Here is a 26,618-nt window from a genome sequence, read left to right as displayed (position 1 = left end):
TGAGAAGGTGGCTCAGCTTCTGTTTTCACTGAAGGGGCAGAGAGAACTGGCCCCTATTTTATGCTATCTTCCAAAGAGAAGTTAGCTCTGCACTGAATGCTGTTTTGCCCAGGCAATATCTTCTAGAATATGTCATCATTTCCACAAGAAACCGAAACATGGTTTTCAGAAAGGGTTCAATTTTAAGTAATGGCTTTTACACAAATAGGAAAACATTTCATTTATCTCGGAAAAGTTTCACATTAAGAATAAAAAGAACCCTAAATGAGCGCACACAGTCTCTCTATTTCTTCTTCTATATCATAAGCAAGAAATTCTTAGAAACCACAAATATACACACAAGGCTTTTAACTGTACGATGCATTTTTTAAAGCCTCTGTCCACTGTTTGTTTAATCTCATTATTTCTAAGCCAGCTTCAAGAACTTTAAACATTTACAGAGGGAATTTAGTGGCCAGAGCAAGCATGGAATGTCACCAACAGTAAGCACAAGTACCAAACGCTGTCACTTCAGACTGAACTGGCTCAGTCCTTTCCTAGATGCCCCAGATCAACAGCAGCTCATCCGCTGTCAGAAGAGCAAAGCTGTTGTAAAACCGCCACCTTTGAAAACCAAGTGAGGCTCCCACTTTTTTAAGTTAACATGTCATTATTTTTTTTAAAACAAAAGCCGCATATTTTCTTGAAGCAAATAATTTAACAACTGTTTAAGTTGTCTCCGCAGCTGAGATTCCTCTCTGCTCCCTTTATAAATCTAGCTCAGGAAAAACTGAAACGCTAACACATTTCTTGGATTGGGTCTGTCATTCCTCTCCAGCTCCTCGCACTTTTACAATTCACAAGGTCATGAGTACAAAATGTGCTTGTTAACTTACACAAGAATAAAACTGTCAGATGGGCTGAAGACTCCTTGCGTACCAGTTTAGTGAAATATGATTATCCAAGCTGTAAAATGGATAAACCTATTAAATTAATAAATCTGCTGCCCTGTAGTCTACCACTGATGTCACTGCCTTACCTACAGGCACCCCTTCTTAAATTAATACTTGATAAAGGAATAAATCTCCTGAAGACATGCACTAAAGCTTTGCATGGAAGAGTTATCTTTTGTGTTACAAACTGTAAGTAAATTTTATTGCAACGGAGGTGAGAGAAAATGAATTCCAGAAAAAAAGAAATCTTGGGAAAATATTATTACCCTGCCAACACTGTACACAACTAATCACTTCCCTGTTTCTTTATTATTATTACTCTAATGCGTCAGTGGATTTCAGTGCCCATGAAAGCAAGGGGTAATTAGCAGGGTGGTGGGTAAAGTGGAAGGGCACTGCCTTAACACAGATAGATTGGGTCAGCTACATATGGGCAAACGAAATCATGATTCACTACTTTCAGCTGCTTTGATTTATTACTCAGAAGGTCCGGTGATGAAGTTTCACATCAGGGGACACAGAAGGAGAAGGAGTTTCAAAGCAGTCTTCCTTCAAGGCTTCTTAGAAATCCTTTAGCATATTGTTTGCTGGAGTACAAAATCACTGTTCCTTATTATTATTAATAACCATCTACTGCACAGATACCCTCATAGAAACCAGAAATGCACCCTGCCAGGCACCAACTAAATAAATAGCGAAGGCAAAAATCTCTGCCCCTCAAATATTAAAAGAAAAAAAAAAAAATCAGAAAGTGTAAGGGAAATAAGCACTGACATGAAATCAGCTGCTTTAGGATCGTGTGGCAAAAGACCAGCAAAAACATGGAACAGAAAACAGATTCCCCCTGATCCCAACCAGCACCCACAGATTGTGCTTCGATAATGTTAAAAATGAGATAAAAATAAAGTCACGGCTCATCCAAAGGCATCCAACAATGTGCTCAAAGCTCAGCAGTGAATTTGTAAAAGGAAACAGGAAATGAAAACTAAAGAGAGTTGACATGATTACGGGGTGTTAATAAGAAAAGACATAAGCCAGGGGCCTTGATGTACAACTAGACAACAAGAGGTTATGTTTGGAGTCAGGGCTATGCTAATTTGCAAACTCGGGTCCATTTCATTAAGTGAGCTGAGAGACAGGCTGTCTCAGTCCAGCAGAGAGGGATCTCATTATCCATGTAGGGAGCAAGAGATAAGAATCTTTTAATAATTGCTGGGAATTTTTTTATGATGATATGGAATGCCAATTTATGCCTCTCCACTCAATGTGGATAAAAACCAGCCTCCTTCATAGTTCAAACAGCCCCTCCCAGCCGTGGCCATTAGGACACAGAGGGAAAGCAGAGACTAATGTGCTTGCCCGGGAGACCGCTGCTGCAAAACTCCATTAAACGCACTTCATAGTGGGAACATTTTTGTTTACAGTGAATGGAAAACTTTGCCAACCATTTTTACTTAATTATTAATAGGTGCAGCTGTAGGGTTTAGGGCACAATCTAAAACCCAGTACAGTCAACAGACAAAACTCCTACAGACATAAAGTCTTTGGATAAATCCATTACTGATCTCTTGTTGAAGAATGGTCTTGAACTGACACCTTTGGAAAAAGCTAAGGAACAGATCACTGTGTCCTTCCCCTTGTCCTTCTCTCAGAACACATCAACTGCATCCACTGAAGCTTTGGAGAAGCCAGGAGGCCACTCGTCTTTGCAAAATTATCCCACCTCAGGCTAAGCACATCACAGATTTTGTGACAAGGACAAGCTGCCTGTAAGGAATTAATTTTGACAGACTTATCTTCTTTTGCGTAATTTTACCAATGAAGCACATATATGGCTACCGCTGAAATCATTGGCACAATAGAGCTGGACATGATGCCATGCTCTCATTTTACTACGTAATATCTGCTGAAGGCTGACATACAGGCACAACAGCGCATCAAAATCACTCTGGTAGCATTAAACTTCTTAAAGCAAAACTGCTAAGAGGAAGCGAAACTCAGAAGAGCAAAATCTCCCCTCATTTGTTTGAAGTCTCTGGGTTGTAATGCACATCAGTGTTGGAAAACACTGTCCAGGGAACTCCAAATCTATGCTTATCTCTAGAGCTAGCTGCAGCATTCGCATTTATGCACTGGGTCAAACCACATATAGGAAGCTACATAATCTACCTAGCTTTTTAGCAGGAACAAATCTGTAAGGCTCTCTTCAGTTGAATATGAACAGTGCCTGCTTTGAGAGGTAAGAATCTTTTAATGGACATCACTTTTTGAAGCATTACACAAGAAATTTCATTTCAGAAGCAGCTGATTCTGAGAAATAAAGAAATTAGAAATAAAACAGAGAAGTTGAATTGGGGGCCTCTGATGAGCCAAGTCCCAGGAGAAACCCCAGACACGTTAGCATGGGCTGCTGCTTGTCAGGAGCCAGGAGAGCACGTACAGGGATTTACCACGTGCTTGTTCTTCAAAACAGAAGAGTTTTGCCTACCAGTCAGATGCCACACGTGGTTCCCTTACACAACACTTCAAACTAGAGATGAAGTACCCAAATAACATTGTTTTAGGTTTTGAACACAATTCAGTCAATGTTCATCAAGCCAACACTAAATTCCATCACTTTGGTAGCTTTGGGCTCTGCATATATGCAACTGCTCTATTACATTGCATTTCATCCCAGACAGCAATGGAACGGTGTACATCAGCCTTCACTCTTAAAAGTTTCTCTGTCTTCCAGTCCTCCTAACAAAGCATATGACAAGCTTCAGCTTCTAATCAGACTTCATGATGTTAAAACACATGGCGATGTCACCTGGATCAATGATGTCCACTAGGGGCTTGCACAAGACCACTAATTCTTCGTTTTGTTTTGTTTTGAATTAAATACCAACATTTATTTCAGATATTTAAAAGTAAAAAATAGAATTCAAAATCTGACACTCCCAAAGATTCACGCTAGTTATTCTGCTCTGCTCTTCTTTGTCCTGCCTACAAGTTCCTGTTGTCAAGTTGGGTAACTTCTGCCCATGCTACCTCCATCTGAATTCATTTGTAGTGTACAAAGATAAAAGTCCAGATGCAATACCATTCAGGTTCGGCGGGGTAATAGGCTCCAGATTTTTTGTAAAACCCATTTTCTATTAAAAGGAGATCTCTCTCTCCATGCCTATTTCTCATGGTTACAATATGAATTTAAGGTACTGTAAAATTAATAGAACACTGGCGCTACAGACGGACGTCTCCGGCAAAGGCAGACAGACAGCCTGTCCCTGCCAGTGCCCTCCAGCTGCGACCCTAACCCTATGCATGATAACAACTGGCTTACCTCGAGGCAAACTCATTTATTGACCCTTTAAGACTAACGTTAAAAGACCAATGGAAGCTAATAACGTGCAATGCTTTCTGCAAGCTGTATCCGTGACCACGTGGAGCAGATTTTAAATTACCCACCTCATTACAGGCAAAATGCCACCAAAATCTGTGGAAAATGCAGCCTCTACTACTGATATGTACACAAGTTGATTTGCAAGCTGGGAAGTGCAGAGACTTTAAAACCACTTCCCACCTATTTTGCATTAGGTTTTTAAGAGGGCTTAGTAAATGTGAGTATAGTTTTCAGTGCCACTTTTCTTGCAAGGTACCAAGGAGCATTGGGTCGGGTCCTGGGCCTGGTGCCAACATCTGGACACCTTGCAGGTCACCGCCCCATCACCTCTGGGCTTTGCAAAGGGTATTGGTGAACTTCTGTGTGCCAGTTCTCAGCCTAGCTATTAATTCAGCAACAACAGCCCCAGGGCCAGGGCAGGAGAGCTGCAGCCATGGCTCCCTGTTTGTCAGGAGGATTCCTTTCCCTTGGCTTGCCTGCACTGTGCATTTAAATCCACTTTAGAAAAAAATCTTGTTTTCTTCTGCCCTGGTTTCAGAAATAGGTGTGGTTACAGCTCAAGGCAGCGGTTCTATGTTATGTACAGGAGGGTAAGAGAGAGAAATGTTAACAGCCCTTGAAGTCTGTTACCCTGAACTAGAATATTACCTCCAGCCACATAGCACTGATACGTACAACCACATATTTGCTCCAGTGTAGGATGTGATATAATTATAGCCAATTAAATGTTTGGGCTTTTTTTTTCTAAGGCGCTTTTTAAAAATCAAGTTGTTATCCGTTCATCAGACTGTCAGTAAGCACATCCCTTTCACATACAACGTGTTTCACTTCTGTTCAGGTAACATTACTCATATACAATCCTCATGGCAATTAATGATAACTCTATATCATTTCGAAACCTCCGCAAACAAACTAAAAAGTAATAGAGATAAAAATCCTTTACCCACTTGAGACTAGATCATGAGGGTTTTTTGTTATTACTAACTATATTTATACTCACCTACATCTCAAAGAGCCAGCTGTGGGGTCACGGCACACTCAGCCCCAGCAATGCTCACTCGTGTTGCCATCTTCAGGCACAGGGACAGATTGTACCCTGATTATTATTAAGTTGCAGTCCTATGTGAATCACCATATATTGCCTGGGTCCTGAAATGCCAAAATGGTGAAGTGGCCTACAGGTAATGTGTTCTGTGGTGTTATGCCAATGGCACCACTGCAGACCCAGCGGACAATGCTGAAGAGCTGCCTGTGTTCCTTTACAACCTGAGTTTTTCCTCAACAGCTACCATTTAGCCCCATTTCCATCCCTCACAAACAGCTTCTGCCTTTATCCTAAATAAGTCACAGAGTTTAAACAATGCTATTTAACCTCCCGTGCCCTTTCCCCATATTTCTACCAGTGCCAAACACACGTTAACTCATTCCTAAAAGCCACACGCTGCCCAACCAATGCTGCCTAAGGAAAGCATTCATGAGTGTTTATGGGGCAGCTGAAGTGTAATGATTTAGTAGATGTTTATAAATGTTTATACTGTACAGATTAACATTCCCCAGGGGGCCTGTAATGAAGAGAGCGCTCCAACTGGAATCAAACCAGCCAGCCCGAGCTGAATGAGCATGAATGAATCCTGCTGGCCTACCCTCACTAGTTGTTTACTTAGTTTGAACGGATTTCCTCTATCCATGCTCCTTCAGCATTTTGTTTAAAAGAGACCAAAGAAGAGGATACTCTTACAAGGAGCACAGTTTGGAAAGTAGAAGCTAGAAAATCCAGCCTGACACATGGATCATTGATAATTCCTCACAAACTGCACTAGAACAAGGAACAAAGAGCCCTACCTGTCTGCTTTGGAAGTCAAGGCTGAAATTCCCACTGACTACAAAGGAAATTAGGTCTCAGTCTTAAAATACAGTTTTCAAACATCAAGTTTCCCAATGCCTTCTTTACTTCTCTAATAGTCAGATCAGTTACCTTCAGGGTATTCTGCCCCCTGAGCTGGAAGGCAGGGGTAGGGAGCAGAATAAGCCCCCACATCATTTAGGATACAGAAGCAATCTGCTACTTCACCTGCACTGTCACAAGCCCATGGACTGATGGAATCCACCCAAGAGTGTGCAGGAAGCTGGCCCGAGTGATTCCCAAGCTGCTTCCTATCATTTAGCAGCAGCTTTGGACAACCTGGGAGATATCAGACAACTGGAGACTTGCTAAGGTTGTGCCCATCTACAAGAAGGGTTAGAAGTATAATCCAGGGAACTAGAAGCCTGTCAGCCTGACCCTGGTGCTCACATTCCTTCTGGTGCCTCGCTCCTTCACTGATGCAAGAAGATTCCTCGCTTTCCCCCAGATTATACTAATTCTGCTTGTGAGAGTTTGCACTGGACAAACAGGAGCACCACACGTTACAGGCAATGAAGTAAAATAAAACTCTCAAACCACAGCACTTAGGGCAGTTCCATTGGAAACGTCTGCTGTGATTCTCCAGCCTCTCTAATGGATCAGATAGACGTAGCTCTCTCCACACCAAAACACTTGTTTCAACGGGTTTCTGAGATGTGTTCAAAGGTTCAGGAATAAACTCACTCTGAATCTCAGATGGAGACACTGGACAAAGGCAGTTTTGTCTGCAGTGGTTTATTTGCCCATCTCACAAAGCTGTCTGGGCTAGTTACAGCATTTGGCAAACACTCCCGGTCCAAGTTCTTCACAGAAACCCCACTTGGGTCGTTAGGTGAGTGGAAAAGACAGATATTTGAAATCTTCTAGAGCACTGTAACCATCAGGTAATTAGCTGTAGCAGTCTTACAAAGTAGGAAAGGCTCATGAGAGCTTTGAAATGAAAGCACAAAATGCCTCCTGGAACTAATTTTGGAGCGGCTGAAGTATTTAATCCTGCAAATTATTGCCAGTGAGGAAACATCAAGAAAACTGCTGGATCATAATAGTGGCAAACCAGCAGGAATGGTTCATCCTGAGCTGCCTCCTGCTGATGGCTGAGCGATCAGACCTGCCTTACATCACTCACAAAGGACAGGGTGCAGGGGCAGCTATGTTTTGTCCCCTGTGACTTGCAAACTAGCCTGGAATCGTCCTTCTTTGTGTCTGCAAAGGATCCTTTATTGGCAAAGCCAGGGCAGCCCTAGGTTGCAAGTAGTGAAGAATAAGGAAGAATAAACACTGGGGGTAAAGACAGCACCTGAGGACAGCTTGATTATCAACTCTAGTTCCAGGGATGCTCTCCGTCCTTCAGAGAACAAGGAAGGGTTTGTAGAGATGCACAAACACCTCCTTCATTTGAAAAGATGCGTTTGGAATTCTTGATCTGCTAACAGAGTCCACATGAATGAGGTTGAGGAGACTGGATTTATCCTTTCACCCTTCTAGGAGTCAGACTCTCCACATGTGAAATGGGTAAAGTTAATATTAACCTCTTCAGACCTGAAATCCTCCTGTTTATTTTGATCAGTCACCACACCAAGTGAAGGAACGAGGGAAGTCCATGTTTCTTCCCACTGGGAAGCCACTCAAGAGTCACGTTGCTGTTCTAGTTTAAGAAAAAATTCATTTCATTTCTAGCTTAAATATATTCATGGCCAATTAGTATCCATTTGTTCTTGTGCCAAAATATTCTTTTATCTTTAACAAGTAGTTTGTCTAGCTCTGTGCAAACTATATACTTGATTGCTACAGAACCCAGGAATTTCCTCTTCCCCAAGCTGTAGGAAAAAGTGTTGATGCAAGAACAAGCTGTAATATTTCATGCAAATTTTGCAGGAGCCCNAACCATTTCCACTACCATCATTCCCAGCTAGAAGGCTTCTCCCATCCTTTAAAAAACAAAAAGAGAAGCAGCAAGCTACAGTTTAACCTTTCCTTGAGAACTGCTTTTCTAATGATATAAGCTGCAATGTATCATCCTCTCCAAAACCCACCAGACACTAAGAAGCATCCCATCTACAAAGATACGAATTATGATGCTGCACATTTGATTAAACAACGAGCACTTTGGAACTCAGATTCTCTTTCTTTTCAGGCACAGGTTTCCTTTTGCACATGAACCATGTATAGTCTTATAAAACCAAGTGAAGGAAAGTCAGAAGTTGACCATAAAACCATATACATCTACATTATGATTCACTGTTTAAGGATAAGATTATATCTTATTTTCCCCCAGATTCTACCCCAGGATGGACAGTGCTCACTTAATAAGCAGATATTCAATATCTTGTTACAGCATCGTTATTCAGCGTGTGGCTTGAGGTCTTATTTACCGCATAGTATTCAAAACCTACTTGTAAAACACAGCAGCTAATTTCTCATGAGCTCTTCTAGAGCTCTTATCAATATGGCATACGAATGCTTCAGAAACATTAACTTCTGAATTAACCCCCTAAGATGAGAGGATATTACTATTCCTGTTTAGCAGATGGGAAACTGAAACACAAAGAGATTCAGGTCAAAATATGGGCAGTGGATACCCAAACTGAGACATCTGTGAATTGATTTTGCAGAACGCTTAACATACTACATCACATGTCATGAGAAATACTGCTAATGGTGTGTTCTACAAATGGGAACACAGAAAGGAAAAATAAGAGCCAATTGTGAACAGTTTAGCCTAAACTTCTCTCACACCAGATAAGTTTTACACTGTTCAGACGCCTTACCCAGGCAACTATCAGTTTTCTTTGCACTTCTCTTCCTACACATCCGTACCAAAACCAGGCAGAGCCCTTTAGACACCAACCTCCCTCTCTGTGCAACTGTGACTCACCTCCTGCTCAGCTCCACCTTCTGCATGGAATGAGAGCAGAGTCCTGCACTAAATATAGCACCTGGCCATGTAATTAAGACTATGAGAAATGCACATACAAACAGAAGCCAAATAAACACTGCATGGGAACCTTACGATTTCCCAATATCCTTTCCTAAATAATAAGCTTTTCAAGGAGAACGCTGTCTCCATTATATAAATATACATACTAAAATGCATATATGCACACCATATGTATAATACATATGATATAAGCATTATTATATTAAAGAAATAATAGAAGTTTATATATACTCTTGTTCCTGATTTACATCAGCTGATATTTTCAAAAGCTGAAAAAGGTTAGAGAAATAAAATACCTGCCTTATCACGGAATACTAAACCCAAAGTATTAAAGTTTTCAAGCTGAAATTAGAGTTGATCCCAACCTGCCTACAGCTTCCAGTTCAGCATTTTGCCCATGTCTTTTCCTTCTCAGGGATAGAAGTGCTTGGCTGAATCAGGCCCACATTAGTTTTAGTTAGCAATACATAGAGGCAGCACTCTGAATTTCCAGTGTGCAGCAAATCCATTTATTTCATACCTTTATTCTGTTCTGAACTGGGAGAACATTTATTCCTCACATGCCTCCAACTTTCAAATTTCCCTTGAAATTTTACTGATGATGGGTTTAAGTTACTGTAAATAAATTGACCAGAGCTGATACCAACATGGGAAATTTCATCGTGTCTTTACAGTTTGACAATTACAAGGAAGCAAAGAAGCCTGGAAAGTTTCAAGCAACCTTAGTTATAGGTGCAGCTACATCTCTATCCATTTCTAAAATACCACTGTAGTAGAATACAGGGAAATGCACTCGTGGGCAGACCCAGCACGCTTTCAGGAGGTAAAACCAGGGTTTGGGCTCACCGGGCATTATTTGTGACCAAAACTTGGGAAGTTGGGCCATTTTGCTGGTTGATAGTTTGTTCTTTTGTGTTTCCTCATCAAGAGGGTGAGCAGAGTGCAGCACCAACTTGATGCAGATGACTTGGAAGGTTTCTCTGGGGCTTGTTGTGAACCTGGGACTCTCCCCATTTACTGAGAAAATGCAGAGAACCATTTGATCAAAAATCCATACATCGGGATCTTCTATTTTGAAGGGAGATGGGAAACTGGAATTAAGCATTCAGCCGAGGGCGGCTCTTTCCATAACAGTCGGGCAGTGAAAACCGCTCAGCCCCAACACCGCTGCCAGCAACCAGCAAGGAATTCCCCTGTCATGAGGCCCATGACTCACGCCTGCCCCTGCTGCTTCTCTCCCTCAGATGTAGAGGCCATGTTTGTGGTCTGGGATGTGTCAGGGGAAAGGCACTGCCAGAGCAGCCCCGTTGCTCAAGCCTTTGCTCACTGCTCAGAGTGACAGCACGCAGGTGGCACCAGCTCCACCATCCATCCCTGTGCAGACAGACAATGTCCCTTCATCTCTCTTTAACCTCATGCCCCTGCCCCTCCTGAATAACCAGAGTAACTGTCAGCTCCCAGGCAGCTCCAAAGCTTCCCCTGGGGCTTTTAGCATCGTTTTCAGCAGTGCAAAACAAGGCTCTGCGTGCAACAGTGCTAAAACTGGTATGGAGGGCTCTCATCAGCTGTACTCAAATTAATAACAGAGCTGCTGCCACAGCAGTGTGAGCAGTTTGCAACATTTGTATTTCAGCTCTGGATATTTATTGCTTTGTTTTTCACAGGCCCTTTTAATGCCTCCAGGAGTAATTTATGGGGACAGAATAACATAAAAAGAGCAGATCCCACTTATTTAAATCTCTGGAAGATGAAAATCGCATGAGAGTAGCAGATTTCACATTGCTTCCTCTCCACAAATGGCTTTCTGAGGCAGTAAAAGCAAAGGAAAAGCAAACGAACACCAGACAAACACCAACATATTCAGGTGTCTTTGGGCTGACCCAATCACTGCATGGAGGTACTCAGATTTACTCAGGTTTGAGTGCTGTTTTGCTAACCTATCCCACAAAAAAACTGCAGATTTTAGTAATCATTAACCTAACCACCCAGATACACACTGTAATTTCTTTTTTTAATTAATTTTTACTGCAGTAAAGGATTACTGTATAAAAACGCAGTCCTTCGCATTCATCTTGGTACTTCTCAGATTGATGAGTAATATGTGTGACTGTGGTAGCTTTTATTTTTTGGCAGCTCTTCCTGCTCCTGCTCCAGCACATGAAGCAGACTCATCTGCACACCCAGGATGGTCCAAGCTTCCAGCAACTGACACGCTGGTTATTTATCTTATAAAAATAAGCAAATCAGCGAAGCATGACTAATGAACTTTTTGATCCAGGGAATGCTCATCTATGCAGTCTCATTCAGAATCATAACCTTCTGGGGCTGGTAATAGCAGTGAGCTGGGACATTGCACCTAGTTTCCCTCCTAATGCTGGGCAGTGTTGTTTTGGAGTATCTGTCATACAAAAAGCTTTACGTTATTTGAAGCACAACATGACATTTCTGAAATAAGTACATTTTGTCTATAGGAGGAGGATTAAGGAGGCTTCTTTGCTTTGTCTTTTCCCATTAATTAATATTCTGCCTCCTTGATTTCCAGATAAAGTCACAGACCATAAGATAGAATGTTTTTCTACTTCAGCTCTACTATATTTCATGCTTTGCTTCATGAGACCCAATTTATTACAGTGATGGATGAATCATAAGAGTATATTTTAAACAACCATGAGTGTACCTGCTTGGCTGCTCATTTTTCACTAAGTCATTCCAGGAAGCATTTAGAAGTCAGAAGACTGCCCCAGAATTTGCTTGAATAATCCAGACGTCGCGATTCTGCAAGACAGGATAGAAAGTCAACATGAGAGCTTTCTTGGGCTTCCAGTCCCACCAAAACGCCATCAAGACCTTTGATGGTTTAACACACTGTTTTCACACAGTGTTGCGAAGGGACAGGTAGCTGAAATGATTTCTCTTCAAGCCTCAATCTAGATTTCCACCCAGTGGAAAAGGTGCATGCATGCACAGCTTCATTTCCTGTCACCTCAGTGCAACTGGGGAACACAAAGCTGCAAACATGTGCAACTCCTTTCTAAATCACAGCCATCACAGCTCAGAGCTTTGGAAAGCTGTGAGATTATTCATAATTTCACCAGCCTGACTCAGCAGAAGGAATATGGAACCATTTCAAGTCACATTTCAAGCTGCTTATAGTTATAAGGAAAAAAGTTGCGTCCCCTGAATGAAACACAGTTTTCTCTGTTCCTCTATCTTATGTTTAAGGAGAATTAAACCTTCCCAAAACTTGATGGAAAAAGGGGGTGAGGGGGATACAGAAGGACAATTCATCTCTAAATTACATCGTTCTTCAGAGTAAACCACAGAGAGTTGTAATGGGACAAGTAAATTTTCTTTTTTTTTTTTTTACGTGGCATAATTAATTAGAATCCATAAAACCCAATTAAACAGCACTTTTGAGACTATCAAGCGGTGTATGTTTGAAACTGCAAATATGACAGCATAAGTACGATTTTATAGCTGGGCACACTCCTCAGGATTATTTTCGGTGCTCTGCTGAAATGGGAAATGGCACCACTTTGGCCCCTGCTAATAAATCGCTTGCAAACAGGCTATATTAATAATCTTTATGGGGGCAGGATGGAAGCCAGATGGGGCAGGGAGGGGAGTGTGGAGGTAGCATAATATATCGGCCTGGAAAACATAATCCAGGCCAAAGCAGACGTTTAATCTCTGAGTGCACCTGAGAGGGCTGCTAATGTAAAAGGAGAGGTGGTGGGCTGAGAAGGGAATCCCCAAGAGACAAGGGAGGAATTTTTCAAGGTAAAAACCCAGGTGACCCCCAGCCAGTAGGCACTTGGCCATCTGCATGGAAGGAAACAAAGGAAAGAGCCGCGTTCCAGCAGGTCTAGCAGCCTCCAGCAAGGCAGGGCCTCATCCCCTTGGCTTGGAAATGCCAACTGGTGCTGGGGCACCCACCTCACCCTGCCTCCCGGTCATACTCAGCCCTTCCTCACTGCCCTAGGGAAGGGTACACATGTGCACGAAAGCAATGGGTTCCATGCATGAGCACAAGATTGATATACAATCCATTGCAAGTTAAAGCTCACTTTGCCCTTGTTTATTTACATGAGGCCCCATTTATGTTTAACTTGGCAGCCCAGAGGTCTGCTCCTTGTGCCAAGCACTAATTCCTTGACTGCCCTGACAGGTCCTGGCGTGCACACCTGAAAGTCATTAACGCTCGGACCCATTTTGTTTTCACATTTTGAGGCAGTGACCCGCAGCCACGTACAGCTTCAGCAGACACTCTATCATCTCTCCTGTCATCAGCTTCGCGCTCAGCAGCCCGGGCACTGCGAGACCACAATAAGCAATGGACTAACGGGAAAGGCCTCGATCTAAGAGGACGAAGGACTCCGTGGAGCTCCGTCCCCTCCAGCACACAGAGGGCGAGGGATGCTTTGTGGAGGCCTTTCCTCTTGAGTTATAAATTTGTTTGGTTTGGGAATATTTTATCCTTCAGCAAACAGCGATGCAGTGTGATCAGTAAACTGCCTGTGTCAGCTGAGCTTCGGTGGCAGAACTGGACAGATTCAGTACTGACAGCCCCATGGTATGCTTCGTGCAAGTTATTCCCAAAAAGCAAAACTATATCTTACCAGTCACTCAGAAGATTCCTTCAGAGTCACCCACCAACACAGGATGAATAATGAATAAGGAAGTGCAGAAATATGGACTTTCAGATGAGATTGGGAAGCAAAAGTGTAGAGAAAAGCTGGTCTGGATGGGAAGCACGGCAATGAAGGTGTGCACCACCTATGGGAAGAATATAGCAGACATGTCACAACAGAGAGGAGATATCATTCGCGTATTTTCTCTACACATTTCTGCAGAAATTCTGTTGCACCCCATATTATGTGTTCTCTGAAGGTTTGCCACAACATCGTTGTATGTGGAGCTGCTGTTCATCTAGTTTGTGGGAGTTCTTTAAGAAAATAACAACATTTCCTACAGATCTTCATTTCATAAGGCTGTTTCACCTGCACTGAGATCTGTAAGCTTTCTCCCCTATGCAAGTTATTTTAAGCTCCCAGTCTCCCTACCAGCTCCAAACGCTCCCATTTCTATTCCCTCCATATTTAATTTTCTCTCTTTAAAATTGATAAGGATGGAGACTCTGACAAGCTAATAGTCAGTCCAAGACCACAAACAGGTTTTAGACTAAGTTCTCATGACCTTGAAAAGGAAGGAATGGGAAGCCTAAACCCTGGAGAGCTTTAGATTTCCACAGGGGATAACAGCATTACATATTTTCTATGGCAATCTCAAGGCCGTGCACTTTGAAGTCATCACTTACTATACATTTATCTTAAAAAACAAAATAAAGCCAAAAGCCTGAACAACAAAAAACCCATTTTTGGATTCTTCTGGAGGCTTTTTTTTTTATAGCTCTTCTGAGCCCTGCACTGTTAGACATGTGGTAACTCACAGTCAGAATACAACCATGAAACTAATAAAATGTTTATAAATGCTTTCAGACAGTACAAAAGCAGCATTTTCTCTGAAATATATTAAGTGCATGCTGATATTGACATTTTTTCAGAAGTCTGTGTAGTTCACATGTGGCTCCTCTATCAAGTCCCTCATTGTGGGGATTTTCAATGTTCTTCCTTCTCACTGCACCCCTGTGAGATTAGCCAGTGAAATACTTCCCACTGGTACACGTTACTTTAATAACCAGAAATGAAAATGGAACTTAAAGTGTAAAAGCTGAGATGGCTTAATATAAGATCTTGCTCCAGGAGCTCATAACACAGGCTTTCTTCCAAGAGATTTTCTTAATGAGGAAAATAGAAGGGTGCCCTGCATTGTACAAGCCATACTGAGGCAGAAGACCTTCCTCTCCAATTCAAGCAACATATAGGGTAAGAAGAGTCTGGCTGGGCATTTTGGAACTGGGCACTCAGTATATGCTTATGAGGGCATATATAAGGTCATGTACAATGGAAAAAAAAAAAGGTGAAATAATGACTTTTTTCTTAAATTCTAGTCTAGATGTTTCATGTAAAGGGCTCATATTAAGGAGGTTGGAAGCTGGGACTGTAGCAGTCTGGTGGTTGAGCTCGTTAGGGGGCATGAAGAGTATCAGCAGCCATCTTAAATGGATGGCAAATGTAGTTTGTATAGACATGTGTCATTCCTGTACTGCAGCCAAGTGAAACTACAAACGCTATTAAAAGTATAAGGAGGCTTTAATTTACATTCTTGTTAAGGCATCTTTATGTTGCCAGAATATTGCAAGTGGGCTTAGCATAAATGAGAACCTGGCCTTAATATTCTCAGACAAAAAACTGCAACAAATAGACACACTGACTTGCATTCTTATGCTCCCTTCTGTTAACCTGATGTACGTGCACCAACCAAAACTGGGAGAGAGAACACTGCTCCTCACGCTCCTCTGCTGCACAGCAGCTTCAATGAGCACCAACAATCAAAAGACTCATTTCATGCACCAGCTATACCAGCCCTGTACAGCACCACAGCTAACACCACCACAACATGCAACTAGAGTCACCAGCAATCACAGAGCTAAGGTCAACTCCAGCACCTGCCTCGCCATGAAGCATCCATGAACCTCAATGCCTTACAATAAGCTTCAGACTTTTAGCAAAGAAGACCAAATACCATGAATACCACAGACTGGAGCTTCATCCTTCACTAGACAGAAGCAAAACAACAAGCAAATTGCAATGATCCCTGCCTATGTGACCGGCGGCAATACACCCCAGCCAGGAGCCCGAGAAGTTTCTCACTACCACCAGAAGCATCTGTGTACCCCATCCAACAGCCCATTTCCAGCTGAGGCCAATTCCTGATGCTTCAGAGGAAGACGGAAGAACAAACAAACCCAGAGGCCACGTTATGCATGAAAGGAGGAGAGAAAAAAAACAGCCTTTCATGGCCCTGAGGAAGCCCTGGAGCAAAGAGATGAGACAGTGGGGTTCAGAGCAGGCTGTGAAGAGACCATTCCATCAGAAATGAAAAATCATCACATAAAAGACAAATGAGAGAAAAGGTAACTCTAAACACACCTAAGGAAAAAGGGTAAGATTTTAAGGCCTCTGGAATCAATAAAAAACAAAACAAAACCTCATCCACCTTATTCAGGCCAAGATTCTTAATTCAACCGAACTACATTCATTACTAAATAGGAGATCTGTAGCTCAGGAAATGTCGTCTTAGGATGTGTTAATTTTCATAGGCAAATGGAAGGTGCTAATCTGCCCCTGTCACTGTGTAATACTGAACAGTTCAGTGCAGACTGAGCTTGGAAACAGTCTATGGCAGACATCCTTAAAAATTCATTCAAAATATATCGAAAGAATAATCTTTTCCAAATCTGTCAGTGAGATCTGAGCCACCGTTCCTGGCAAGAAAACCAGCTTAATTTGGTAAAACAGTTACTTTTGCTCTCACAAACATTTGAAAAGAAATGAGGTCACAGAAAGAAAAACAGGGATGCTAAGAAGAGCTTTGATAGCTCCTCAGCAGCACACTGCTGTATTACAGGGGCTATTTCCAAGGGACTGCATGGGCTCTAAATGCACAAGTGGGGCAGGGAGGGAGGTTAGGCTCAAAGTAAGGGCTGAGGCACTGCAAATTCGATTCACCAAGTGGTTTTGCCCTGAATGCTTTTCCAGGTCTCACACCATTACATAGGATGTAACATCATTATGATGTCAACTCTTGGAGCAGGGAACAAGCTGATTTAAGTTTTACGAGGGAAAGGATGAATATTTTCAAAGGAATGGTGAGTCGAATAATGCAGAACTGGTAGGATCACAGTTCAGGGAACTCATGGTTACGCTTTGAACTATTTTTAGCAAGGTACTGTGAGTTCAGGGATAGCGAGGGCTGAAGCGAAGCGCAGCCTCTCAAAGCACTGACAAATTTCTATCAATTTTGCAGGAAGGGAATCAAAACCTCCCTTGTCTTTCACTGAAGGTGACTGCCGTAGCAAGGCTGCTGCCCACATATGGCCAACTGCACGTATGGGCAGGGGAAACAGCACGTGTGCAAGAAGCTTTCTCTACCCGTGCTCCATCCAAGGATGAAGGACAAACACTGACCTTATGCTTGAAGTCACACAAACCGATCATCTCTGCTTCCTTCGGGATGCAGCAGGACTCAGGTTTTCTCCAGCCCTTGGCACAGCTCTTCATCATGCGGCACTGCCTTCCCATGGGCACTGTGACTTTGTTCTACCCACCCAAGGAGGTTCTTCCTCAGCTTGACATCAATTCCAGTGCTTTGAATCTGTAAGGGGAAAAGTAACAAACAAAACCACATCAACTTCAGGTATCTAAAAACAAACAAACAATAATACCCACACAAGCGGGTAAGTTTGCCATGCAGGTTTCAAAGCTGTTGCTATTCCTGCAGTCAGAGCACATTAATAAAATCCTCCCCCCCAGCTTTGGGGGAGCTGCTGCAGATGCTTATTTGTGCCAGCTCTTGTTAGATTCTTTTTTCTTCCTTCTTTAAATGCATACTTAGGAGTATTGCAGATCACCGGGAGTGCACAAGGAATGGGTTGCTTTATAAGCTTTACTACAATTATGGAAAATGTTGGAAATACATACTGTACATTTCCTGATGTTGGGACTGCTACAAGCAGAGAAAACCCACATTGAAGGGGATTTCTATGCAAGCTATGCTCCAGATGAAGATTGTATTACAAGCTTGGATTACTGATTTAAACCTCTTCTTTTCTCCCCACCCATTTCTATGATAGCTTTTAAACTTGAATAGCCATATAAGTTCAAATGTTCTTTTATAGGGCGAAATAAACAGCTTTTATGGTTCAGAAACTGCATGCTTAGACATCAACACTTCGCCACTAATTCACGCAGGTTCAAGCTAAAGAAATAACTCCTTTTCTTCTCTACAGTTACTGAGGATTATTTTTTTTCCAAAAAAATTCAAGATGCACATTAAATTAGATGTTATGAAAATTGTGGATGCAGACAATGTTTCTCTTGACAAAGTGCATCCAGCGTGCTGCCTTCCACATCCCAGCTGCCACGAAATCAGAGGAAAATCACTGCTAAAAACCTCAGAGGTGTTGGATGTTGGTACAAAACAAGAGCACTAATGTAATTTCTATTGGTTTCAACTTCTTCTAAATTGTCAAAGTAAGGGGAAAAGCATTCAGCTCAGCCTTTTCTAGTGGAGAAGCAGGAGATGCCCATCCCAGCTGCTACATGGACCCTGCAGAGGAACAGCACTGTCAAGCCCTGTACATGATACATTTCCATCCAAGTAAGCATCTGAAGGACTTTGTGGATAGCCCTGGCTGTTCTTCCCTATAAAGGGTAAAAGCATTGGGCCAGCTCTGCAAATTCTATATTCACGTACAAGCAACAAGACAGTATAAAACACAAGCAAGACACAACTTCAAGGGGCTGGTACAATCTGAATGTACTGAAAGTTGTTTTCAAACTCAGAGAGAGCAAGAGCTGTATTCTGCTGTTCTGGGGCATAGTCTTATGCCATGGTACAATAGCCATGTCCCAATATCTTTCTCCTAAAACCTACAATGAGTATACATTTTATCTACTCATCTATCCGTATATTCCATCCCTGTCACCACATTTTATGCACAGCCTTTAAATTCAGTAACAGCAATTTCTTCTTCCTCCCATTTATCAGCTCCGCTAGCCAGCACTTAAGTGGTTAAGGCAGCGGCTTTGTTTCCAAGCAAAGATAATCCTGTTCCTGAGGACACTATTAATGGTGGTATACGACAACATAATCAGCAGCACAGGGATATAAACAACTCCCAATTATCCCAAACCAAAAATTTTGAACATCTTGTTACATTTTTTCCTTAGGCCTTAAAATTACTGAGTTGTTATGGTTGGATGCTTTGTGGTGAATAAATCTAGAATAATTCCCTGGAAAGAGTGAATTGCTGCTGAAGTGCTGTTAGTGCAAAAGACCACAGGACCACGTTTGCCCTGGCTTTCCCATCCAAAGGGGAAAACCATGCAATGTTCTCATCATGTGGGGATGGGGAAGAAACGGGGAGGAGCGGTGGTGATTTGATTTCGAGGAAGTGGGAAGGAGCTGCACATCCTGCATGGAACACAGGCAACAGGGAGAGCACACAACGTGAGAACACACAAGGCTGGTGTTTCTTAAAGACTTCAGTCCAAATGCTAAATCCTGTAGGCCTTCAGGTATGTAACAAACAGCCATTAAAGAAACCCAGTGCCTGTGCAAGGTATTTCCATCTGCATGAAGGCTGAGGGCATCAGTGGGTGTCCCTTCCCACACCACGCACACCGAGGTACTAATCAAAGCTAAGAGCTCTCACAGAGATAGGAACACAAGATTTGGTGCCAAAAACAGAGATGGGACAGGACACAAGATTTAGATCTGAAGCCAGATCAAAGTAACCGTGTTTAGAGCCAAATCCAGGCACAGGCACTGAATATACCTCCAAAACATGGATGTTTTTGGATCTAAAGTTAAGGTTCTGTCACCCATCTAATCTTGAAATGGGTGGATCAAAGATGTTCAGTCTGAGGATCTGCAGAGTGCTAACAGATAGTTTTGAATGGGAATGATTCAGTACAATGCTTCAAGCAAGGAATAAATTGGTTGGTGAACAAGCTGTGAACTGAAACTGACGTGAAACTGGCTAAGGAAATTACTACGTACTTATAGATTGCTTTGGTGTGTTACCTTGCAAGGTTGGCTTTGTTTATAAAAGCAGGGAAAAAGAGGTACAATGTGGTTGAGAAATTGGCTCAGAACACTGGCAGCAATGCCAGAAGAGACTGGAAATTAAGAAGGATGTCCAGTGGTTTGAGTGCTGGCTCGGAAATCAGAAGCAATCATATGTTTGCTTCTCCATCCCAGATTTCCTGCATGACCTTGGCCAAGTCATTTACTGTTTTGGTGTCTCAGCTTCCAACTCATCAAATAATAAACCTTGTTAAAAATAAAACTTAAACAAAAATTGTGGGGAGGGTAGAGCCCAGAAAAAAAAGAGCTCTCCTCACCTTTTGGCAGCCTCATGACTTGCAAGTGGCCTGATATACTGGATAAGGAGAATGGATAGCTTCCTGAATTATTCAAAACAGAAACAAAGAAATATAATTATAGAAATGAACTGCTTGCAAAACACTTTAGGCTATAGGGACAAACCTGTTGATAGATTTTCTGACAGCATTGTGCTTTAAGGTAGCCACACTCCAGATCAAGCTATGGGAAAGAGAACAGACCTGAGAATAGTTGCTCTGTTCAGGCTGGCATTGGAGTTTGCTGCTCTGTAGATGGCACAAATGCTAAACTTCTTTTCTGCATTGTTTATGTGAGCATAAAGTGGTAATAACTGCAGGCCACCAAGGAATCAGTCCTGGCATATATTTGTATGAGATGTGGCCACAACAACCTTATCATTTATTCCAGTATATGCATTTTCTTGGCCACCATTGTTCAGACTCATCTAAGCTACACTAACATTTTTGGCCAGTATAAACTTTTGACCTGATGTCTGTGCAGATCTGAAAGGAATTTCCCCTTCCACACACATGATCTTCCACTAAACAGAGCCAGTTCCACGATTCCTGGAAGAATTAAAAGGTACAGATTTCCGGTAACTCTGGATCTTTGCTGTTAACATTGTGGTCTCCAGTTGGGACACAAGAGAATTCCTTCACACCTCATGCAGGCTGGTCATTTAGGGATGGCCTTATACAGCCAGTGAATAAAGGTGGAGTAGAGGGCCAAGCATTTCTACCACTGTGTTCTCCTAATTTGGCTCATAGGGTTTGCTGGATGCATCTTGGGACACTGCTACCTCTAATGGAACAGCACTCGTGAACAATCCTTCTAGTATAAAAAGGAAACAACTTTTTAAACGTCTGCACAACTAGAAGTTGAATTTCCACTGAAAGCCATTTGACTGCTAGCATTAAAGGTCAAGCCTTATAAATATATTTTGGCAATAAAAGTAGTAAAAATAATGAAACCAATCAGTCAGATCAGTAGAACAAGCATCAGAGACATAAAAAAACTTAAACTATGACCCTACAATACTGTAGGGCTTCAAGAAAGCTTAGTTGAAAAGCTTCCTCCTCCTTACCAGCCCTTCAAGCTGTAATTTTTCAACGCTTCCATTTCTCTGCTGTCTAAGCCCGATGTCTCTGAAAGAAACATGGCCACTTAGTGCACCCAGGCTTAAATTCCTCCAGAAGCCTACCTGCTTGTCAGTGCCCCCATTGCTCTGCTTAGAGGTGACAGAGCTGTTGCATTCTCAGTTGAGATGCTAAGACAAACATCTAGAACAAGGACTACACCCTAAATCTCTCTCATTCACAGATTAAGGAATTTCTCCTTGTGCTGCAGGAGTGCAGCTCCTTTTCAGATAGCACCAACTCTTTCTCATGTAAAACCCCACTACCAAGTCCTGGCAAGCTGCAGAACACAGAAGGCCCTTAAATATGTTATGCCGAGAGCCCTCCATGATAGAAGGCAAAAAAATCTCTCCTTCCTGGAGCTGAGTCTGCTCCCTGCCCAGCATCATCTGAACCCAAGCACTCAGGATGGGTGATTTTCCAGTTAACCCCACTATGGAGATGAGCCTTTGAGGTTTGTTGCATTACAGCCTGCACATCCTTTGATGTGCTACCTCTAAGTGTCCATACCATGTGAAAATCTGAATGAAGTGCCTTCGGGAATACAGCCAAAAGCCTTTTTTGTACTTCGGTCTTTGGAGGAGATGCTCCTCCTAGAGTCCACCTGGGACTTCTGGATTAAAGCAACTCATTGTAGCTTTCTCAGAGCCCACACTGTGTCTCAATTGCTGCACACGTTCTGGGAGAACAGTTTAGGTATAAAATTCGCTGCTTCCTTGCAGGAAAGACATTTGGCAAAGGCAAGAAACGCCATGTATCTCTCAAATTGCATGCACACATGGTGCTTTCATTTCCCTTTCACTTGGACACCACTGCAAGCACTGTAACAGCCTCAAGTGTTGCTAATCTCTTTAGCCACAGACACAAAGATACATCAGAGAAGGGCCTCACAAATTACATGCATCTTTATGCAAAAGCAAATACAGACGAAGTTCGCTGTTTCCACGTGTGGCGTAGAAATTACTGTGCAGATTACACATCTTATTAATTCTATGCCAGTGAACTTTTCTTCCTGCTTATAACAAAGCGTCACATTATATAGTCAGGTTTTCCAGCATCTTTTGATAGAAATGGTGTTTTTATTGCTGCATAAAAAATACAAGGCCAGTTAAGTGTTCAGTATTTTCTTATAAAATATTTAGGTTTATAAACTGTTTTGAACAGGCTTGTGTTTATATAATATTCACAGACGTCTGTAATGTCTCTCATGAAAGCTAATGTATAAGCTCTTAGCTACTGCAAAAGGGTTTCAAAGATGCTCTGCCCATCAAAGTAGTGCGAAGAGTAACTCTGGTAACAGATGGTTTTGAGCTTAATATTTATACCTTCCACTGCTGTCTAGGTTGAAATTTGCTTACTTTATGAGCGAAGGTCTCAATGCATTTAAAATTTAAATACCTGACTAGGACACCCTTACTCAGCAAAACATAAACACATCTAATTTCATGTACATGCTTACATTCTTTAAGTCCCAGGGCTCAAATCATATGTCCACATCATTTCTTTTACTAGGAAGAAAAGCAGTCAAGAACACAGACATTTCTGAGGCAGAAGGTCACAAGGGTAAGATGCTCTAATGTCTTATTTTCTAGGTACTGACCAAGCATCTACCACTACTAAGACTTTCTGAATTTTCTTGCTTGATTCTGTAACAGCAAACTGTCCTGCAGAGATTTTATTACTTCTCTTTCTCACTATTTTCCATTATCTTAAGTGAACTAAAACAAAAGCCACTCAGACAATCTCACTTTTGGTTCCATGTGCAGTCAAACCCAAAGCAGAGGTGCGATTCTGCTTCTCCCATCATCAAGAGAGCATATCATCAACAGAGTCATGTTTTTACCTTGTGTCATTTTGATGTTGAACAGCAGGAAGAACCAACATTTTATATCATTTTGAGTGCATTCTTTGTAACAGAACAATGTCAGAGGCTCTCCCTGCATTTCTCCTCCAGCTAAGCTACAAGCAGCACAGCTGATACAGGGAGACTGAGTCACAACCACACAGACTCAATGCCAGCAGCTGAACAGCACTGTCTAAAGAGAGTTAAGGAATCCCTCTCAAACCTATCCCCACCACACATTAAATGTCAATATCGATCATAGGTGGTTCTGAATCTAAAGGCTTGCAATGAAGGTCTCAGACCACCTTTGCCTTGGCTCCATCCAACGCCTTCAGAACAGCCCGGCCAACCAGTCATCTCAAGACTTCTGCAGACAAAGCATTTGCAACATTTCATACTTTAAGAGACTAAGTGGTTGATGAAGCATACCAAGTCATCAGCCCCTCACAGCAACAGGCCTTCTGCTTCCTTACACAAACTGGACAGACTGGAAAACCGCAATGCAAGATACCACATCCCTACTGCTGAAGAGTCATTTCCGTATCTACCTCTATCATACCATGTCTCTCCCTTCTAAGTTCCAGAATGCAACTGACAATGGTCCAGAATGCACTTATCACACTGCAGGTGCACACATATGGGTTAGGCCAGGTGAAGATAGACATATGCTGGATGGCAAATCCAGATCTGAGCAAGCCATTGCCTGAGGCCCTCCAGCAGATATGGAGCCATGAGCTGTAAGCAGGTGCAACAGGGCCAGATGAGTGCTGCTCATGAAACGAATGGCTCTAAAATCCTAACAGCGAGATCTCGGAGAAGTTCCAGGCATAGCTGTGAGCACATACATACCAAGTTGCTATACTTCAGACTGCTGCATCAGCCTTACCAATAGGTACATTAGCATTTTATAACAGTGGCCTGTACACTAAGGTGCATAGTAGCCATCTCTCCCATTACTTTCCTCATCCTCACGCTGGGACCACTGCATCTTTGACCATTCCAGTGTAATCACAGATTAACATTGAGGGAATCAGCAAAACGCTACAGGGATGTTTGAAACCCAGATCTGACAGCCAACAGACTGAATAAGTTGATACCCAGCATGGCACCAGGCTACATTTCTGGGCAGCCATAACCCTAAATAAAAACATGTGAAAGCAAAGGGGCATGGGCAGATGTAGGATTCAATGGGATTTTTTTCACCCTTAAGTTCACAGATGGTTCCAATCTCAGAGGTTTCTCTGTTTATTTATGGTGACTGATACGCAGTTTGTACTCGATTTTAAAGCAAGTTACAAGGAGGAGTAACTTAATGTGCTGTTTCCCATGAAACATATGGCAGAGCTGATATACGTCAGCACGAAGCACACGTATCATGGCATTTGCCTTATGCTTAGGAGAAAACCTGCACTCGACACAAAATGAAGTCAGGACAGACTTTAAAAAAGAAACAAGATGATCTCGTATCACACTTTCTTCCCTCAGCAGCTCACAAATGTGATTCCAGACTCACAGTGGTAGCCTTTTCTTTTATTTTTTTTTTTTTAGACAACACTTCCTTTCAAGAGTGCTAGGAAGTATTTGGCACCTTCTGTTGTCTACACCACAATCTCAGAGGTAATCTGGGAACGTTCTGGTTTAACCATGTCGCTGATGATAGCCCAAAGCACAGACTGAACTGACCCCAGTGCTCTCCCGCAAGGCTCTTCTGAAAGCAAAAGAGATTCTCGCTTTGTTCCTCTCTGCAATTCCTGGGACCTATGGTCATGGAAGGGAAGCTCCATAGCACCAAATGCCACCTGGTGCACAGAGCAATACAGGGCCACAGCAATACCTGCATAGACAAACAGATCTTTGTAAAGGTTCTCTGTATAACACTAATGGTGCTGAATGTAACTTTCAAAGAAATCTTTGAGTAGTAAATTAATTCTCCTCAAAGCGTGCATTTATAGAAAGAAAAAAAAAAAAAAAAACACTAAAACTAAAGGACAAGAAATTACGTTTTCAGGACAAGGGCATTCTGAGGAATTAAAATACATTCATCCTTTTAAGTCAATTTAAATAATTACATGCATGCTGAGGAACACCTTGAAAAGATTCCCCTCCCTGCTGCCTTTAATTTACTGTAATGAGGGACAGTAGTTAACAGTGCCAGTAACAGAGTGTTGTGGTAACTCATCACGGCCTCTACAACCCAGCTCTAATCAGAAGAAGAGCAGCAAGGATGGGTCAGTGCAATCATTATCAGATTGAATTATTTTAAAAACAAAAAGTTTTAGAAGGATCTTTGTTTACTTGATTAACTCCTTGCCATCTATAAAAGATCCCCACCACAAACCTGCAGGTACTGCACCGGGAGCAAGTGCCCTGGATGTACCTGTGTGATACTGCACAGTCTTCTATGGACAGCGTGCATCCATTCATTTTAACGTGACAAAAGATCATCTGAACCCACACATTTCTGACAGGTTGGAATCAAGACAGACAAGGAAGAATCCAGCCCTCACTATTCCCAGCTGGTCACCCAAACACTGCCGGTAAATCAACCAGCTGTGATCTATGGGATGAAAAACATCCAGCAAACTACAGCAGTTTTGCTTTGAGGTTCTTTCTGTGGGTTGTTGCTTCATTATTTTTTTCCTCATTCTTTTATTTCTTTTCTTGTTAGAAGATCACTAATTGTTCCTTTCTGCTGTTAACTGGCTTACAGTCCCACTCCCATTTTCAGGCTGTCGGTCAGCTGGCAGGTGCGCTGTGCTTTCCCAATAGATGTATTTCACAGCTGGAATCTGCAGTCTGGAAGGTCCTTCCCATTTCCAGCCCTGCGCTTCTTCCAGGCAGAAGGGAGGGAAGGAAGAGGCAGATGCCTTTCCACAGAGACTTAACAACCCTAGCAGGTTCTCAGCATGTCAATAACAATCTAATCAGGCCGTATTATATTGAAGGGAAAATGAGATTTCTGACTTTGCCAGAACACTTCACACATCCGCTTGCTCTTACAGACACATACAACACACTCCAGTTTCCAGATGCAGATAAGGACAACCACACAGTGGGGAAAACAATCCAAGAACTAGTCTCGCCAATCCCAGCTGGACATCAGCCTCTTTCCATCTCCTCTCCTCGCTCTGGATTAATGATCACTGCCTGCAAATTTAATGAAATTCTGTAGACAACTCATTTGTGTTTATAGCACAGGCAGTGCCCTGCGGCTCTGAGGATACAGAGGGAGGAAAGATAACTAAACAAGAAGTCCCACCTTACCTCTCCCCCAGCCCTACATGGCAGGGCTGAGAGAGCAAGAATTAAACCTGGGAGGGACCTGGTGGCACCTCATGTGAAAGGGCAACCACCAGGACCCCTCCTCCCACATCAATATAACACAGCTCACCCAAGGGTAATGAAAGCATAGCAGAGTATCCTGTTCTGCTCAGTGTAGTTCTTCCTCCTAGA

General features: G+C 42.4%; 1 long non-coding RNA gene across 5 annotated transcripts in view; it reads right to left on the bottom strand.

Annotated features, from left to right (window-relative positions):
* LOC107322899 overlaps window positions 1–26,618 on the bottom strand; it is a 291,000-nt gene that overhangs the window by 38,184 nt on the left and 226,198 nt on the right. For all 5 annotated transcript variants that reach the window (XR_004309411.1, XR_004309413.1, XR_004309412.1 and 2 more), the window contains 3 exons: window positions 17,246–17,432; window positions 13,775–13,931; window positions 11,833–11,930 (listed from right to left, as the gene is read on the bottom strand). This is a non-coding gene — a long non-coding RNA (uncharacterized LOC107322899). The remainder of the gene's footprint in view (window positions 1–11,832; window positions 11,931–13,774; window positions 13,932–17,245; window positions 17,433–26,618) is intronic.

This window comes from Coturnix japonica, chromosome 20 (genome assembly GCF_001577835.2).
Source record: "Coturnix japonica isolate 7356 chromosome 20, Coturnix japonica 2.1, whole genome shotgun sequence".
Classification (NCBI taxonomy): domain Eukaryota; kingdom Metazoa; phylum Chordata; class Aves; order Galliformes; family Phasianidae; genus Coturnix; species Coturnix japonica.
Note: the sequence above shows the minus strand (reverse complement) of the source record. Positions and strands in the feature narration are given on the sequence as shown.